At 41.2% G+C, this 18602-nt stretch overlaps 1 long non-coding RNA gene across 2 annotated transcripts; it reads right to left on the bottom strand.

Annotated features, from left to right (window-relative positions):
• Positions 1-11994: 11994 nt before the first annotated feature.
• On the bottom strand, positions 11995-18497 carry LOC106902704. 2 transcript variants are annotated; one of them, XR_001414561.1, is made up of 3 exons: positions 18380-18497; positions 15426-15608; positions 11995-12556 (listed from the first exon to the last, which is right to left on the bottom strand). It is a non-coding gene; the product is annotated as an uncharacterized LOC106902704 (long non-coding RNA). The 2 variants fall into 2 exon arrangements; XR_001414562.1 differs by having other exon boundaries at positions 18353-18461.
• Between the last annotated feature and the right edge of the window lie 105 nt (positions 18498-18602).

The following is an 18602-nucleotide window of genomic DNA, read 5'->3' as shown; positions in this document are numbered from 1 at the left end:
ATAAATATCTTGCAAGATGCAAGAGATGAGTCAATATAGCAATTTAATTTTTAAATCAGATTTCTAATCACAAGACTTAATGTTGGAGAGAAATGTGTCCCTTAACCAGACAAGCCTCATCAAATCCTAGCAGTACGTCACAGTACAAGGGAGTGGTGAGCTGTGCCATCTTGAACACTGAAATTTTGTCAGGATTAGATGAATATACCTGCTTCTGTCAGATACTTTCTTTCACCAGTATTAGCAGGACAACAGAGACTTTAGGCCTGGCCGTCACAGCACAGCAGTTGGCAAGGACTTGGGCAAAAACTGTTTAGCAAAGAAAGGAGGGGGAAAATATCCTACCAAAGCATAAATAAATATCTTGCAAGATGCAAGAGATGAGTCAATATAGCAATTTAATTTTTAAATCAGATTTCTAATCACAAGACTTAATGTTGGAGAGAAATGTGTCCCTTAACCAGACAAGCCTCATCAAATCCTTGGTCTCAGAACAGAAAAAAGTGTATCCGTGCTGCAGAGATTAGCTGCCCGATAACGTTCTCCGTCCTTGGTCTCAGAACAGAAAAAAGTGTATCCATGCTGCAGAGATTAGCTGCCTGATGTGTATGAACAGTTGTAGACAACCTCAGGCTGCTGTGGGAGAACTGAACTTCTCAAATTATCTCATAAAAGGCAGATGTGGTATTGTGCAGGACTCAAACATCAGATACAAATCGGTCACAGTTACTCCCGAAGATAAAAGATGTGCTCTCATAGACTGTCTTGGGTTTAGCAATCATGTGTATTTTCCCTGGAAAGTTGGAACAATAACAAAGACAGTATTTGTCAGCTTTAATAAAGTAGTATATTCCCTTGGAGCTGACTGCAGAGCACTGCTCAGCATGTATGCCTTTCTGGGGTACCATTCTCTTTACAGTAAATGAAAAGCTAGATGCCAAAAATTGCGTATAAAGGGAGCACAGCTATCAAAGATCTTTCTTAAGCCTCGTCGAGTTTGGGTGTTTTCACCAGATCTTTCTAAAACATTTTGCAGAAATTTTTATGCCGTCTACATATTCCAAAAAAGGTAGGAACTAAGAAATGCTGCTCTCAGCTGTTCTGTGCTGGAACATACTTGACAGCAGCCAAATTGACTCCAGCTCTGTGAAGGCAGTGTATTCCTTCATCAACAGCATTCAAAACATCATCCCAGGATTTGGAAAAAAATATTTGCATGTGAAAATACCTACCAATCCTACAAATCCAAAGGGAGTTGAGACATGGAGTAAATGGATGAATCGCCAGTGACCAAAGCTATCCTGGAGCTACTTCTGCTAAATCAGAGATGGCAATAGGAAGGAAAAAGGATATAAGGAAATATTGTGCCAATATGCAAAGTTTGCAAATAACTATTTGTATTAGTCTTAAGATAAAAAGCTGAAATGGGATTCAGATATGAAGCTATAAAATCAAATCAATCATAGTCAACATGATTTGGCACAAAATCATGAAACAAAGGTGATTGAGAAGTTCCCTAGTTTGGCTGGGAAAATGGTGCAGTATAAATAGACTTCTTTCTTTAAAATATCATAGTAGGCTATGAACCTGAGCACACATTGAAGGGATTAAGAACGGGCTAAATTACAGTTATTGATAAAAAGGTGATAAGAGCGTTTATTTAAGGGACTGGTTTCTGTTGGATTTCTGCTGATACCACTGGCTGACTGTTTGCTATTTGATACTGTAAACAGTTTTGAAATAACTATAAAAATTGCTGCAGATGACTGGGAGGATGACATAAGATTAGCAAAACAATCCTATACGGGTGGGACAAGCTGGTAACCTGAACAACAAACAGAAATGCACTTCAGTGCAGCCAAATGTTAAATTATATATTTGAGAACAGGAAATGCAGGCAGGTTTCTGTAGATGGCAAGGATTTTAGGGACACTGTGGGCATGCAGGCTGATGAGCTCCCAGCAGAATGGTGTGGCAAAAGACTTCGAGCTGAAAACAGAGGTGTGAAAAGGGGGCGTGGGGAAGTGATTTGTCTCTGGTGCTGGAGAGACAGACGCTACATTGCCAGAAAATAGCTCTAGCATTTATGGTTTTTAAATATTTACGAACTGGATTGTATAATATAGCCACAAAAATTATTCGAGATGAAGAGTTTATTCTCTTCATCTGTGTGAGACCTATTTGAAATGTCCCAAGTTTGGTTTAAGACGGAAGTTGTGAGGGGTCTCAATTACTGTTTGTTGATGTTTGTTGACTGTATAATGATGAGATAAAGCAGAAATGTAAACTTTGCTGAAAATTTGTTCAGGATGGATTTAAAGAAGCCACTAAGCTCCCCTCTGCAGGCATGAGCTCAGTAGTCACTCCACCCCACCAAAAAAAAGCCCAAGTCACCCCTACCCCCACCAGCCAGATGGCAAAGCTCGAGCAGATGCTAAACCCCATGTTCAACCGGGTTTCCCCGGGGACAGAGGCTGGAAACAAGATGTGGTCATTAGCTGGTGCAAGTGGAACAGCAGGAGTGGAAATGCTGAGAGGAAGCACCAAAGAAACAATCACTGTAATACAGCCAGAGATATTAAGGTCCTGAGTAAATGCCAAGGAGATAGAGCTTTTAGACCAATGGCTTATTTAAAAAAACAAAACCAACAAAACCCCCAAACAAACAAAAAATCAAAACAAAACAAAACAAAAAAAACACCAACCGAAAACTAAACATTGAGTGGTGAGGAAAAAAAAAAAAGGAAAAGTTCTGAGTTCTGATGCATGGTAATTCTGAGTTCAGAAAAACTGCTTTTCCTTTTTTTAAATAAACATCTCTTCAAAGGAGCAGGACTCCCTCATCAATTCTTACTTTTAGCAGTTAACTCTAGGCAGCAAGCTGGGAAAATAGAGTGACAGTATCTCCTCAAGAAGAAATTACTGGGTATTGAACAACTCTTCAGTGAAGAAAGATGTAACAATCAAATATCTAACAGATGAAACTAGAGAATCACTGAAACAAATTCTCAGTGGCTGTAATCAGCACTCTGTTTCTCCATGTCTTGTAGTGGAGACTGGATGCTGCTCTGGAAGATATGTTTTAGTGAAAACACAAGCTGTGCTTCATCAAAACTGACAATATTAGGGCTTTAATAAAAAATACTTGCATAAAACTTGAATTGATAGTACTATACAGGATGTAGTACTGTACAGGATACAGGTAGACAAGGACAGAGCAACTGACGTCATCTACCTGGACTTATGCAAAGCGTTTGACACTGTCCCACACGACATCCTGGTCTCAAAATTGGAAAGCCATGGATTTGATGGATGGACCACTCGGTGGATAAGGAGCTGGCTGGATGGCCTCACTCAAAGGGTGGTAGTCATTGGCTCAATGTCCAGGTGGAGGCCAGTAACGAGTGGTGTTCCTCAGGGGTTGGTATTGGGACCAGTGCTATTGAACATCTTTGTTGGAGACATGGACAGTGGGATAGAGTGCACCCTCAGCAAGTTTGCTGATGACACCAAGCTTGGTGGTGCAGTTGACACGCTGGAGGGAAGGGATGCCATCCAGAGGGACCTGGACAGGCTGGAGAGGTGGGCTCGTACAAATTGCATGAGGTTCAACCAAGCCAAGTGCAGGGTCCTGCACCTGGGACGTGGCAACCCCAGGCACAAATCCAGGTTGGGTGGAGAACGGCTGGAGAGCAGCCCTGAGGAGAAGGACTTGGGAGTGCTTATGGAGGAGAAGCTCAACATGGCAGCCCAGAGAGCCAACCGTGTCCTGGGCTGCATCAGGAGAAGTGTGGCCAGCAGGGCCAGGGAGGGGATTCTGCCCCTCTGCTCTGCACTCGTGAGACCCCACCTGGAGCTCTGTGTCCAGCTTTGGAGTCCTCAACACAGAAAGGACATGGATCTGCTGGAACAGGTCCAGAGGAGGGCCACGGAGATGATCAGAGGGATGGAGCACCTCTGCTGTGAGGACAGGCTGAGGGAGCTGGGATTGTTCAGCCTGGAGAAGAGAAGGCTCCGGGGAGACCTTATAGCGACCTTTCAATACCTGAAGGGTGCCTATAGAAGAGCTGGGGAGGGACTCTTTGCCAGGAGGTGTAATGATAGGACAAGGGGAAACGGTTTTAAATTGGAAGAAAAAAGATTCAGATTAGATCTCAGGAAGAAATTTTTTACTGTGAGGGTGGTGAGACACTGGAACAGGTTGCCCAGGGAAGCTGTGGCTGCCCCATCCCTGGAGGGGTTCAAGGCCAGGCTGGATGGGGCCTTGAGCAACCTGGTCTGGTGGGAGGTGTCCCTGCCCAGGGCAGGGGGGTTGGAACTCGATGATCTTTGAGGTCCCTTCCAACCCAAACCATTCTATGATTCCATGTTGGACTAGGTGATGGGATCATAAACTGCACGATGGTTTGGGTTTTGCTGTTTGCTTTCAGGTTAGATGTATCTGCTTCTGGAGGCTGTTCCCACAATGTGGAAGTCCAGCCAACCCAGCCCAGAATCTGCTTCAGGCTGTGTGTGACACAGTGGGGCAGTGCTTGTAGCTACAGCAGTTCTGCCTCCTCCCACCTCATGCACCCTTTTTTCCCACCTGTATATTTGTGTTTGCAGACACATCTATGCTTTTAGCTTTTAGCTTTCCCTTCTGGCAATATGGAGTCCTGTCCAGCTCTGTAACTCTACCCCCTGCCAAACGGTGCAAAAAATGTACTTCACACAGGGAAAATGATACAGAAAGAGGCATTTTCGAATAAGCCTCAGTGGCACACAGACAATCAATGTTGGACACTAGAAAATGGTGAATTCTCTGTGCAAAAACATTCAATTCATGGCCCTTAAGGGAAAATGCCAAACTTAGAAAGCTACAGAAATGTGGATCTGTGACACCCTGGAGAGATAAGCAGGAGGTAGTAACCAGCACTTGTGGCACAAAGATGGCACTAACAGTTTATGCTATTTTCATGTTTTTAATTCCGTTGCACAACCACTGAAGTTAGCAAATGCATTGATGAGGATGTGTTGTATTACTGTGAAATGAAAAGTCACAGAATTTCTGCAAGTGCATACAGCATGTCCTCAGGATAATGACTGGTACCACTGTGTTCTCAAACAATGTTTTCTCTTGATATGCGTTACAGGCATGGGTTTCTTTTATTTTTGCAAGAAAACAACTATGTCCTTTCCTTACCGTTCCTTGTAGGACCCCAAGCGCCTCTTATTTTTTACAATTGTTCCTCAAATGGACACCTGTGGATCAAATGCAATGCGGACTTTAAATTTTGAGAAAGCAAATTTATAGAAGATCTAAGTATAAGGGATGTGCATCCATGATTTATTAGTGCTCAAGTGGATGCTTATTTTTAAAACACAAGCTTTCTAATGCAGTTTTTACAGCCAGGACTTGGCAATAAACTGAAATTGTTCAGAAATAGCTGTGAGAATGTTCAAGCTGGGGAACAGGTGAAAATTTCTGAAACTTCCTAGTAGTAAAGAGTATATTAAAGCTGTAACTTTAGCTCTGTTGTTAAATACGTGTTCAAGTGAGGCTTATGCAAGCTATGTGTACATTTATGGAAGTATAATATTTCTTTCTACTTAATAAGACAAAGGGTTCAAGTTAGTCCTGTTTCGAATAATTTTAGTCTTTATAATCATATCCTGATTCCATTTAAATTCATTAAATAAGAGTACAGTAGAACGGGACTGGGATTTGATTATATTAAAAAATCACTCAATACATTTTCAGCATTTAGGAAAAGCTTTTCATTTGCAAGTTAAGAATGGTAGTAGCCTGGTAAGACAGCACGGAGTTATTGACTCATTCCAATCTGTGCAGTTCCAGGCAGTTCCCCCCAAAACACAGCTGTGTTTTGAAGGTGTGCCAGGAAGGCTCCTCGGTGGGAGATGGAATTTCTGGAGTCCAGGCAGCCAAGGAGGCTGTGAGGCAGCCAGAGGTGGACCGTGCTGTGGTGAAGAGCCTCAAGCCAGGATGTTGGGAAGCTCAGTTTCCTTCAAGCACCTTAAATTGCCAGAAGGTATTTAGACTCTGGAGGTGGTGAGCAGGATGGATGTCATCAGTAGCAGTGAGGATGTATATGAGAGAGGAGAAGACTATGGAGGCAGCAAAGAGAACAGAGAGGAAAAGAATATCAGAAGTGGAAAAGAAGTAAGTGATACAGGAAAAGAAGGTATGAGAAAAGAGGTAGAGGTAAAAGGGATTGTAGAATCATAGAACCATAGAATTGTCTAGGGCTCAACCATCAACCTAACTCTGATAAAAACCATCACTAAACCAAGTCACTGAGCACTATGTCAGCGTGTCTTTTGAACACCTCCAGGGATGATGCCTCAACCACCTCCCTGGGCAGCCCATTCCAAGGCTTAATAACCCTTTCCATGAAAAAATTTTTCCTAATATCCAGCCTGAACCTCCCCTGGCGCAACTTGAGGCCATTTCCTCTCGTCCTGTCACCTGTGACTTGGGAGAAGAGACCGACCCCCACCTCTCTACACCCTCCTTTCAGGGAGTTGGAGAGAGCAATAAGGTCTCCCCTCAGCCTCCTCTTCTCCAGGCTGAACAACTCCATGTTGTATGTTCATAAAGAAGTCTATTATGACTCTTATGCAATATGAATGACATCAAATGACTGTGGCAACATTCACCCAAGGATGAAAAGTAAGTAAATATGATTGATCTCTAGTGATGACCACAGTCTTAATTGCACATTTGAGATTTATTATATATTTATTATAAAAAATAAAACATACTTTGTTTTTGCTAGCATGGTACAATTTTTTTTTCCTTACTTTTCCAGCTTTTCAGATGTACCTTTCTCTTTGTCCTTTCTAAACTTGAGGAGACAATTATGTATACTAAGTCAATATAATGAATAATAGTTTATCTTTAAATAAAATACTAAACTGAACCTTTTAAAACTTTCCTGTTTCATAAATAGCAAGTTCAAGATGACAGTTGCCCAATGCCAAACAGATACCCTTAAAAATCTATTCTATGCCAACATTTTCAAGATTAAAATTTAGATCAGGGAATTAGGTATACTCTCTCTACTCCCTTCCCCATTTGATATGTAAACATTTTTTATTATAGAGAAGTAAAGTAAATGGAGAGTACGGTTACCAGATTTCTGCATAATACAGGGAAAGCAGGTAGATAGGAAAGAAGCCTTTTACGCAGGAAAAATTCAAAACCCGTTCTGTTCCTTTATGGAATATAGAGCTGAAATAATCAGAAGGGTGCTAAAAGCAGAGGCCCCAGGCAGGGCAGGGGACAAATGGGAGCTACAGGGCCAGGTCTGCTTCTTTGGGCCTGACTGCAGACAAAGGAGACCCAGTGTTGCCTGGTGAATTCTCTGTCTGCCTGAGAGGAAGCATAATAAAGGCATCAAAGAAATGCCCAGAGGCAGGCAGGGAAGTGCTTGCAGCTGACTGGGAGAAAAAACTAAGATTAGATACAGAGTTTGTGAGCAGAAAATAAGCTGGAAAGTTTACTTACAGGTACTAAAAGCAACATATTACCCCTTTCTCTTTGATTCCTGCTATGCTAATTGAAGCACAACTTTTGATATGTATTTTCTAAATAAATAGGATTTCATAAAAGTACATTACTCCTTCACCAAATTACTTTTCTATTAGAAGTAACTCTATAGATCATAAGCCTTAATTAGCTGCTTACGTTAAAAGTCAAAAATAACAAAATGAGGCTTGAAAAGTGTTGAGATGTGTATTTGCTAGATAGAACAAGGGCAAATATCAGAATTTGAGTGTATTAAAAATACTTTTTTTTTTGTTAAAAGACCTAATTTTTTAAATTTCCTTCTTTTACTTGCATTTTAGGTGTTACTTGATTAGCACTTTCATTACGTGTCTCATAGTGTTTATTCCTTGCAAGTCTTTACAACTCAGTATTGCTGTCCAAATGGGATGAATGTGTTTTGTTTTGGGTTATATTGTTTTAAATAGCAGTATTTTCTTATTTATCAAAATGGGTTATCATGCTGAGGAAGGGTAGGAACCATTCTGACCTGTATGTAAGCAGCAGCCCAGAGGTGTTAGCAGTATCTTCAGCTGAGGCTCCTTGAGTTAGTAGTGAGCTGGCCCAGAAATTCATACTCCTGTGGCTCCAGGCTCTTGGTAGCCAAGGGCCAGATTAAAATCGTTTAAGTTAAGTTAAGTTAAAATAGGGCCAGATTAAAATCGTTTAAGTTAAGTTTATCGTTTGCCCCTCTTCTCACTGTTTGAAGGCACGTGGATGGTGCATCCAGGGCAACATCTTGTTCTCAGGGTAACCAAGAGCTGTGTCAGCTTCCTCCCCGTGTGGCTCCTCAAACGCCTTGGTTCCTGCTCAACACCGTTCTTCTGTTGGACTCCTGGCCTTTCCTCAGCAGCGTTCCTCGCCTCAGAATGTGAAATGAATTTTCACTCCTGTTTCTGCTGGGTTGACAAGATAAAAAAACCAAATTGCTACAGCTAAATCGAGCTGAAAGTTTCTTAAAGTATTTGCATGAAATCACATCACCAGTACAGCAAGTAGTTCCGCATAAGAATGCCAACATGCTGGTTCAGCTACAATGAAGATTTCTACAGAATAATGGCATACCAACTTTTTTTAGTTCTTACAAAATCATGTATCAGTCTTTCTGGGGATTCCTTTTATTTTCTCTGTACTACCCTTGCTTATTCAGAAATTATTACATCATATTAACTAATAATATTTTATACAAACATCTGACATTTCTTTTCTGCAGGCCCTGGCTTTAGCCTATTTTGTTGCAGGAAGTGGGCCAAAAAGCTGGTCCCGTAGTCTGTCCACAGGCAAAAAGGAACAAGGAGTGTGTGCAGCGGAAAACGTGTGCAAATTTGCTTATCACAGATATTTGTAGATCTGGATTTCTGCATTCAGCCAAGCTACTGCACAGGGAACTTGTCTAGGACTGGGTACACAACGTTCAAGGTTGAAAAGAAGAGTTTTCCTTCACAGAACTGCCTCAGGTGAAAGCCGTCTACACTTATCAGCCCATCCCCATTTAATCTCTAATCCTGATTAACAACTGATTCTGTGATGCTCATTCATTATGATACCAAGTGCTATCAGTCATATTATAGCTTTTTCAATTAATTTAATAATTTCCCATAGGAATACACGTACAGCAATTCATTCCTCAGAATGTGGGCAGCTTTTCTAAAATGTTTCAGTTAAACACATTCTGACCTCTTTGATCTGCTCCGAATTTTAATTATTTTCCATTGCAGAATACTGGTTTAACGGTGACCTGAATATATTTCTTCAAAACTAACTATGTGGTTGCATACAGCAAGGGTGAAAAGCTTGTTCCTTGGTTATTGGCACACTCACTGTGAATGGTGAGTGTGGAAAGCTTGTTCCTTGGTTATTGGCACACTCACTATAATGGTGAGTTTGGGAAGTAACGGGAGATTGGGGAGGAGGACTGTAAATACGCTCAAGTGACTCGCATGTGGGGTGCTGGAAAACACACCTATCACACTAATTGTCGCTTAATTTTGTGGATGGTGCTGGAAAACACAGCTATCACACTAATTGGTTCTTAATTTTGTGTGCTCAATAAGTAGAACATCTGCACTCAGGTAACACAGGCCTGGGATGGACTCAGGGGCACCTTCTCAAACACGCCTGGGATTCCTGCCCTGCTGTTGAAGGGATCAAAGCACATTGAGCTTCTGGAAGAACTGAGACCTTAGAGGACAGGTCAGGAGAAAGACTGGGCACTCTCACTGCAGACATTTTTGATCTCACAGAAAAAGCGAAACACAAGAAAATCTGGCATGACATTTGCACATATTCTGATTAGACCATGCATTCTTAAATTGTGAATTGTGAAACACATCGTAACAGGAAAAAAAAAAACAACATCCTATTAACTTTTCCCCTCCTAATCTCAAATGGAATTTATCCGAAGGTTGCAGGGACTCCTTCCAACATAAAATGGAAAATATTTAGAAGTTCTGAACTTCTTCACTGGAAGTTTTTATTTTTATTTTTAAAAAGTAATACCAGGTTTTCCTACTTTTCCTTTTTTCTTATCCTTGCTTCTGCAATCTGTTTAGCACTCCCATATTACCTGAACACACTTTCCCCATCATTTTCTTCCTGAATTGTGTGTCTACCCACTACGCTGTTTTTTTTCCAGATCTCTGCCGAAGTTCCCCAATTTTTCCTCTCTTCTTCCTCTAAGGTAGAAGAAATTTTCAAAGTAGAAACTCTGACCTCTCTCTTCAGATCTTCAGAGACCCTTCAGCAACACCTGGAAATAAAGCAAAGCATCAACCAACCTGCAGGTTTCTGCCTGCCGGCCACCAGCCAACAGTTCATTGATGAGTGTAACTAACTTCAGGCTATTTAAATCTGAAAATTACTAATTCTGAAAATTAAGTTGCATTTAATTTCGAAAACCTTCATTCAGGTTTCCAGTGCAGATTGGGAAAAACTGCAGTGTGTGTCACACCGAACACGCTGCTTCTGCCCCCAGACCAGAACTGTGTTCCCCCTGTGTGACATAACACTGTTTACCAAGTTATGTAGGTAAGAGAGAAATGTATTCCCAGAATGAAAACCCCTAGGAACACCATGTCATATGACACAGTGCTACATTGAGCCATTCTCAGCCTGAATTTCAGAGAAGCTGAGGTCACAAGTCAGATCCACAGCCTTTCCGAAAAGCTCCATCTTTGTAATTTCTCTTTGCCAGGCTTGCTTACCATCATCAGGGTCACACTGCTTAAGGTCATTCTGTTTTCTAGGTAATTAATGAGACACTGAAACAAGCGTTAATTTTATGCTTTATTGGTTTATTTTTCAAAATTATGTGTCTGGACTGCTGATTTGCTCCTCCTTTTCCAAGCCGAATTCATTTACTGCTTAACACCAAAGGATGATTAAAACTGTACTCAGAGTGTGACGTGGAAGATGATTACTGATAATTTAACCACTTGACTCTGCAATGCCATTAGGCAATTGGCTGTTGACATACCCTTCCTGCTGGTAACCCGGTTCAGGTAACCAAGTGGCATGTTGCGTAAAGACCACATTCCAAGAGAATAAATGAGGAAGCTGAACTGGTTTCTCTTCAGATCTCAACAAGTTCTCATTTTTCATCTTTCACAGTGTTTACTCTCTGCTTTGTATCTTTTTCTTTTTTTTTTTTTTTTTAATCAACATGTTTTCTCCTCTAGCCTCTCTTAGCGTTAGGGCACAGAGTTAGGACCTCAGTTCAGGGCAAATTAGAATAAAAGGAAATGTCAATAGACAGTTACAACGATCTGACCCTTGCACATCTGTTTTTGAATCAAACAAGGACTCTCCTTGCAGCTCCTCATACTCACTCTGCTCTTGTGCTGCCTCCCTTTTATCTGTCCATGATTTGGACACAGCTCACGGTGCCCTCTCCCTGCTGTGCTCCATTGTGTGTGGGCTGTGCCCTGCTTCACAGGTGCCTGCAAAGAGCTTTGAAGAAGGAGACACTGAGCAAGTGGGGGTCGGTCTCTTCTCCCAAGTCACAGGTGACAGGACGAGAGGAAATGGCCTCAAGTTACACCAGGGGAGGTTCAGGCTGGATATTAGAAAACATTTTTTCACTGAAAGGGTTCTCAGGCATTGGAATGGGCTGCCCAGGGAGGTGGTTGAGGCCCCATCCCTGGAGGTGTTCAAAAGACAGGTTGCTGTAGTGCTGGGAGGTCTGGTTTAGTGATGGTGATGCTCCTTGTTTGTTGTGTGGGTGTCTGTTTTTGTCAGTCAGGTTGACGGTTGGACAAGATGATCTTTAAGGTCCCTTCCAACCTAGAAGATTCTGTGATTCTGTGTGCTCAATAAGTAGAACATCTGCACTCAGATAACATAGGCATGGGATGGACTCAGGGGCACCTTCTCAAACACGCCTGGGATTCCTGCCCTGCTGCTGAAGGGATCAAAGCCCAGGGAGCTTCTGGAAGAACTAAGACCTTAGAGGACAGGTCAGGAGAAAGACTGGGCACTCTCACTGCAGACATTCTTGATCTCACAGAAAAAGCAAAACACAAGACAATTTGGCATGTCATTTGCACATATTCTGATTAGACCATGCATTCTTAAATTGTGAATTGTGAAACACATCGTAACAGGAAAAAAAAAAACAACATCCTATTAACTTTTCCCCTCCTAATCTCAAATGGAATTTATCCGAAGGTTGCAGGGACTCCTTCCAACATAAAATGGAAAATATTTAGAAGTTCTGAACTTCTTCACTGGAAGTTTTTATTTTTATTTTTAAAAAGTAATACCAGGTTTTCCTACTTTTCCTTTTTTCTTATCCTTGCTTCTGCAATCTGTTTAGCACTCCCATATTACCTGAACACACTTTCCCCATCATTTTCTTCCTGAATTGTGTGTCTACCCACTACGCTGTTTTTTTTCCAGATCTCTGCCGAAGTTCCCCAATTTTTCCTCTCTTCTTCCTCTAAGGTAGAAGAAATTTTCAAAGTAGAAACTCTGACCTCTCTCTTCAGATCTTCAGAGACCCTTCAGCAACACCTGGAAATAAAGCAAAGCATCAACCAACCTGCAGGTTTCTGCCTGCCGGCCACCAGCCAACAGTTCATTGATGAGTGTAACTAACTTCAGGCTATTTAAATCTGAAAATTACTAATTCTGAAAATTAAGGTGCATTTAATTTCGAAAACCTTCATTCAGGTTTCCAGTGCAGATTGGGAAAAACTGCAGTGTGTGTCACACTGAACACGCTGCTTCTGCCCCCAGACCAGAACTGTGTTCCCCCTGTGTGACATAACACTGTTTACCAAGTTATGTAGGTAAGAGAGAAATGTATTCCCAGAATGAAAACCCCTAGGAACACCATGTCATATGACACAGTGCTACATTGAGCCATTCTCAGCCTGAATTTCAGAGAAGCTGAGGTCACAAGTCAGATCCACAGCCTTTCCGAAAAGCTCCATCTTTATAATTTCTCTTTGCCAGGCTTGCTTACCATCATCAGGGTCACACTGCTTAAGGTCATTCTGTTTTCTAGGTAATTAATGAGAAGACATGCAAACCCTTCCCAACACTGAAACGCACTGCTTAAGGTCATTCTGTTTTCTAGGTAATTAATGAGACACTGAAACAAGCGTTAATTTTATGCTTTATTGGTTTATTTTTCAAAATTATGTGTCTGGACTGCTGATTTGCTCCTCCTTTTCCAAGCCGAATTCATTTACTGCTTAACACCAAAGGATGATTAAAACTGTACTCAGAGTGTGACGTGGAAGATGATTACTGATAATTTAACCACTTGACTCTGCAATGCCATTAGGCAATTGGCTGTTGACATACCCTTCCTGCTGGTAACCCGGTTCAGGTAACCAAGTGGCATGTTGTGTAAAGACCACATTCCAAGAGAGCTGTAGAATAAATGAGGAAGCTGAACTGGTTTCTCTTCAGATCTCAACAAGTTCTCATTTTTCATCTTTGCTTTTTTTTTTTTTTTTAATCAACATGTTTTCTCCTCTAGCCTCTCTTAGCGTTAGGGCACAGAGTTAGGACCTCAGTTCAGGGCAAATTAGAATAAAAGGAAATGTCAATAGACAGTTACAACGATCTGACCCTTGCACATCTGTTTTTGAATCAAACAAGGACTCTCCTTGCAGCTCCTCATACTCACTCTGCTCTTGTGCTGCCTCCCTTTTATCTGTCCATGATTTGGACACGGCTCATGGTGGCCTCTCCCTGCTGTGCTCCATTGTGTGTGGGCTGTGCCCTGCCTCGCAGGTGCCTGCAAAGAGCTTTGAAGAAGGAGACACTGAGCAAGTGTAAGGTGCCAAGAAGATTTTCTTGCTTTGGAAATACTTGTATTTCCCTTGCTATCTGTCTCAAAGAGCTGACATTGGCTGAACTCTTCAACATACTCTCTACATATTCTCTACAGCTGCTGTAGGCGAGACTAAGAGCTGGGAGGAGGGAATGGACAGAGGGAGGTGGAGTTGTTCAGCCCTCTTCCTGTTACAAACACTAAGTTAGTTATTTCTGTCAGATTCCCTGCACTCCCTCTTTTCCTGGTATTTTTAATAAGAGCTTGGACTTTCTAGAGGAAATTCTTTCTGAGTCTGGGTAAAGAAAAAAAAAAAAAGATTGGGAAGTAAAGCCTCTGAAAGCTGGCACTACATTTAAGGAACCTGGCAGAGCTTTCATGACCCTTAGTTGGGATGGCATAAGCTTATTACAGGGTATGTTTCACTCTTAATTTGCAGCAAGACAAAATAACCTTTAATGCTTGTCTTCTTGCATTCAAATATAGGATATGAGCAGACTAACCAGAAAAGTTTCTTTCCCTATTTCATGTACACCATTGGCACATTCAATAGGAAAAAAAAATGTAGGTGGCTATTTAAGGTGATCTATGAACTATTAATTAGGAAGAAGAGCTACATGAGAACTGAGACTCTGACTTTTATTTTTACCATTTGGGATAGAAACATCATAGCTATTTATTTTACTGTGTTTCTAATTAATTAAGCAGTAATGAAAACAGGTACATACTATTAAAAATTTGCATTTTGTACATTTGTACATAAATCTGTGTAAGGAATTAAAAACTATACCTTCAATAAAAAAAATACCGGGAGAGAAACTAGTCTGAACATTTATGGTTCTGTTCAGAGTCAACTCATTTTAATGCTTACAAGTTTTGCTCTCACTTGCTGTTTAATTCATTTTTCAGCTACTGTCCTTAAGCACTGGCTTTTATAAATAAAAGCTCTCATTACCTCTCTTCTTCTCCTTCTGGCTCCAAAATATTTCTAATCTTTCATTAACACAAACAGAGCTATCCAGCAACGAATATGTGCTTATTTCTATTTATCTTATTTCTTGATGATATTTTTCGGTTCATTTTAATCAGTGCATTCCATCCTAACTTGCCCTCTGAGCAGATGCTTATTCACTAGTTACATCCTCAAACTCTTTATCGTAACTAATGAAAATATGAAGTATGAGCTCATCAAAACTCACAAGGGGGCACAGGCAATAGCAGGCATTCTGAACCTGGTAGGCTGTCCAGCTAAATGTTATCCCTGGATTTTCCATCACTTTCCTGGGAATGGGCACAGGCAGGGAGGTCAGCTCTGGCATCATCTGCCTTTCAGGTTGTTACAACTTCTTTTTTGCAAGCTACTGCCTCTCTTGAGATGCCAGCAAAGTGGCTCCCTGTTCTATGTAAAGCAAAATCAACTCCTTAATTCTAAACTTTAAACTGTTAGTTGGAACCAAGTAATTTCTTGCCATGTTTATACATAATAAAAATGCTAAAACAATGAATTTTTCTTTGTGGTGGTCAGAAAGAAGACAATAACAGGGGAAAGCAGGAGAAAAGGGTGCTAAATCTGCACTTCTCCTCAAGAAATTATACCTGTGATTTACTTATTGATTAATGCTCCTGTTTTTGATAATTTTCAGCTAGAAGCTCGCAGGAGTAGGATCACTCTCAGTCTCTCTTCCTCCTCCCTCTCACTGACAATTAGCATGACTCAGTCTTCAGAGCATCGGCGATGTCAGTGACTCAGCCATGCGATGCGTACTCCATCCCTCCGACCTAGACGGGATGTAAAAAAGAAGCAAAGACAAGTTTTTTGTGTTGTGGGAAGACAGCTCTTTCAATTTTATAAATATAAAACGTTCCACCCACAGAAGGAAGTGACTTCATACAGCTGGCCACTTAGCTACCACCCTAGTAATTGTCAATATATTTGTTTCTTTCCAGCATGTCAAAAAAACATTTTTCCTTTTGGTTCACATGTTATTTGAAAGAACTCATATTCTGAGTTTAAGGTATATTTTTCAAAAAACAGTTCATATAAAGTTTGTGGCTACTTGCCTCATTCAGTCTATAGCCTCTCAGTACAGAGTGCTGTTCCCAACTGGAGACCAGAGCACTTCTGTCATTCTTTCTCTTTTGAGCAAAGTGTTGTGCAGCACATGTTCTGTGTCAGGAGGGACTTAGAAAGATGCTCCAAAGACAGAGAAGATTATCTGTTGTTTATGAAGTTATACATAATGTATAGGGGATACTTTATACATGAAGAGAGTAAATCTATTTTCAGCCCACAGCTTTCATTCTCAGTACACTGTGGATCGACGCTGTTTCTGGCAGGGCTGATCTCAACCCTGTGTTGAAAGTTTCCTTGATCACTCACTGAGTTCTAGTTAACAAAACTTTCTCCTCTGAACACATGAGGGATGTGGCTTATGGTATTTTCCATTCTATGCTTTCTTTCTAGCAAATGAATCTAATTTAATATTTTAAATAGAGTTTCTGAGTTATTTTATTTACAGAGTGAGTCCTAAGGAACATTCTCCAGACATGTCTCTTTTTTTTCCTGAGCAAATGCTGAGGTTCTGCTGATATTTGTTAGGTGTGGACATCTTTGGAGTTGACTATTTAAATTTTCAGCAGGTATTAAACACCCCTGACAGTTTCAAAGTTTAGTAAAATAGCCAATACATTCACAACAGCATTATACCCCCGAGGGGAACCAAGAACAGCATAAAACAGTCTAGGAGTCTTCTGGTAGCTAGTATAACAAATATCACTTATGCAGTATAGTTCAACTTCAAAGTCATCTAGTTAATGAATCCTTAAATTTCACTCTGGCAGCAATTCAGAAAGCTGGAGCTCCATAACACTGTGTTGATGAAAGTTATCTTTTCTATTTTTAATGAGATATATACTAACAGAGGGAGCTTACTGCAGAATCAGCATCCTGGGAACAATCTGCAAATTTAGAATTTACTCTACAACTTTTGAATTGCGGTACATGTTTTATTTACATCTTTCAGGACCTGCTTTTTCTGTTCTGTTTCAGGATTGCTTGGTAAACATTTTTCTGCATAATAATCTGATTTCTAACTTTACTTCCAACATTCTTCAGTTTAGTACCTATTTGATATTTTGTCAGAAGTTGTCCAGATAAGAAAGAAGTCCCAGTGTTTGAATCATTTTTCCTTGAGTACCAGAAGTAATGGGATAATCAGAGAGATGACAAACATGGTGTGCATTTACAATAGGGGGAAAAATGCTATCTGCTACGGTGTCAGCAATTCCCATCTTGCTAGTGTGAACAATTTTCTAGTGAAAGGGTTTGAAAAAACAAAGGATTCTGTCATCTGGCACCAATGCCAACAACAAGAAGTTCATGGACCTGACTGGTTCCTCAGGGCACTAGCATTTCCGAAATACAATTAAAAATATTGTAATAGTGAATTATACAATTTAATGAAATAATTTGAAATCATCCAATTCTAAAGGTAAGAAATTCTGAGTAAATTAAAGCTTCATGTAGAATCTGCTCATGAGTTTAAGCCTTATTTGGAATCTGATCACAATTTATAGTTTGGATTATTTCCTACCACTGGATTTGGCAGGGACTGCACTTGTGTAATAGCATATTAGACTATTTAGATCTTAAAATGAATCATCAACTTCCTGTAGACACTTTGTAGCGCAAACAAGTGTTTTTTGTCCAGCGTAGCAATAAAGCAAAAGCTTTTAAGAAGTCTGTTGTGTGCTGAGCGGCATCTTCCTCACTGCCTTATAAAGATCTATGATCTCAGGAAATACAAGCTGTAAAATTCTACTGCTATAAAATTACTTATCTGTTGTAATCCTGTACAAGCAATTTTTAAATATGTGTTTAGCCATAGTACAAAGTTAGCTGCAGCCAAAGTATGTGGATAAGTGAAGCTGAAGTCAAATCTTAGAACAGTGTCCAGCTCTCTCATGAGACCTTCCTTTCTAGGAAAAAGACCCTGAAGAAGGGCTAAAGATTTATGAGTAGATAGAGGTGGAGAGGGGAGGGGGGGTGACATACCGTCTCCCTCAGCCAACAAGCCTGCCCAAAAGCTTATGCAACGCCTGTTGTCTACACAGTTTCAGAGTGTTCTCTCTGGAGAGCACTTAACTGTAATACTTCTTGCTGGCAGGGAGAGTTGAAAGGTTAAGGGGTGTCTTATTGCCAAAAGATCGCATTAGGAAATAGGTGCTTCGAGGTCAGATTCGGCTTCAATGCCAAGGAATTTGCGAACACTGGGAGACGTGAAGATCTTGTGAAAGCTCTGTAAGAGTTTTCCTTCTTCCCAGAAAGAGCAATCCGGCTCATTAGACACAGCTTTCTTCTCAAAGAGAGGCACAAACCGGCTTGAAAACCCGACCTGTCAGAATCAGCTGAGGCGTCCCCTTTCCCTCAGGGCTCGCCGCTGTCCCGCTGCCCTACCCAGGGACCCCCAGCGCGGCCCCACAGCCCCGCCCGCTCGCCGAGGGGCTCCCACCCGCGTTCACACCCGTTCGGCTGCGCCTCACGCCGGTACCGAGGTAAATCGTGCCCGCAGACGAGGTTTATCCTGCTCCCCGCAGGCGCCATCGGCCTTTATTTCCCGCCGGGGCCCAGGAGGCCGCGCTGAGGGAGCACCCCGCACCGTATTTACCCCTATTAAGCGCACAGCCTATTACCGTATATACCCATACGGCGAGCGGCGCGGGAGGGACGTTCCCAGAAATGAGGCGTTACCGTATTTACCCGCCACTGACGTA

The sequence above is a fragment of the Calidris pugnax genome, unplaced genomic scaffold, assembly GCF_001431845.1.
Source record: "Calidris pugnax isolate Ruff unplaced genomic scaffold, ASM143184v1 scaffold26, whole genome shotgun sequence".
Taxonomy (NCBI): Eukaryota; Metazoa; Chordata; class Aves; order Charadriiformes; family Scolopacidae; genus Calidris; species Calidris pugnax.
Note: the sequence above shows the minus strand (reverse complement) of the source record. Positions and strands in the feature narration are given on the sequence as shown.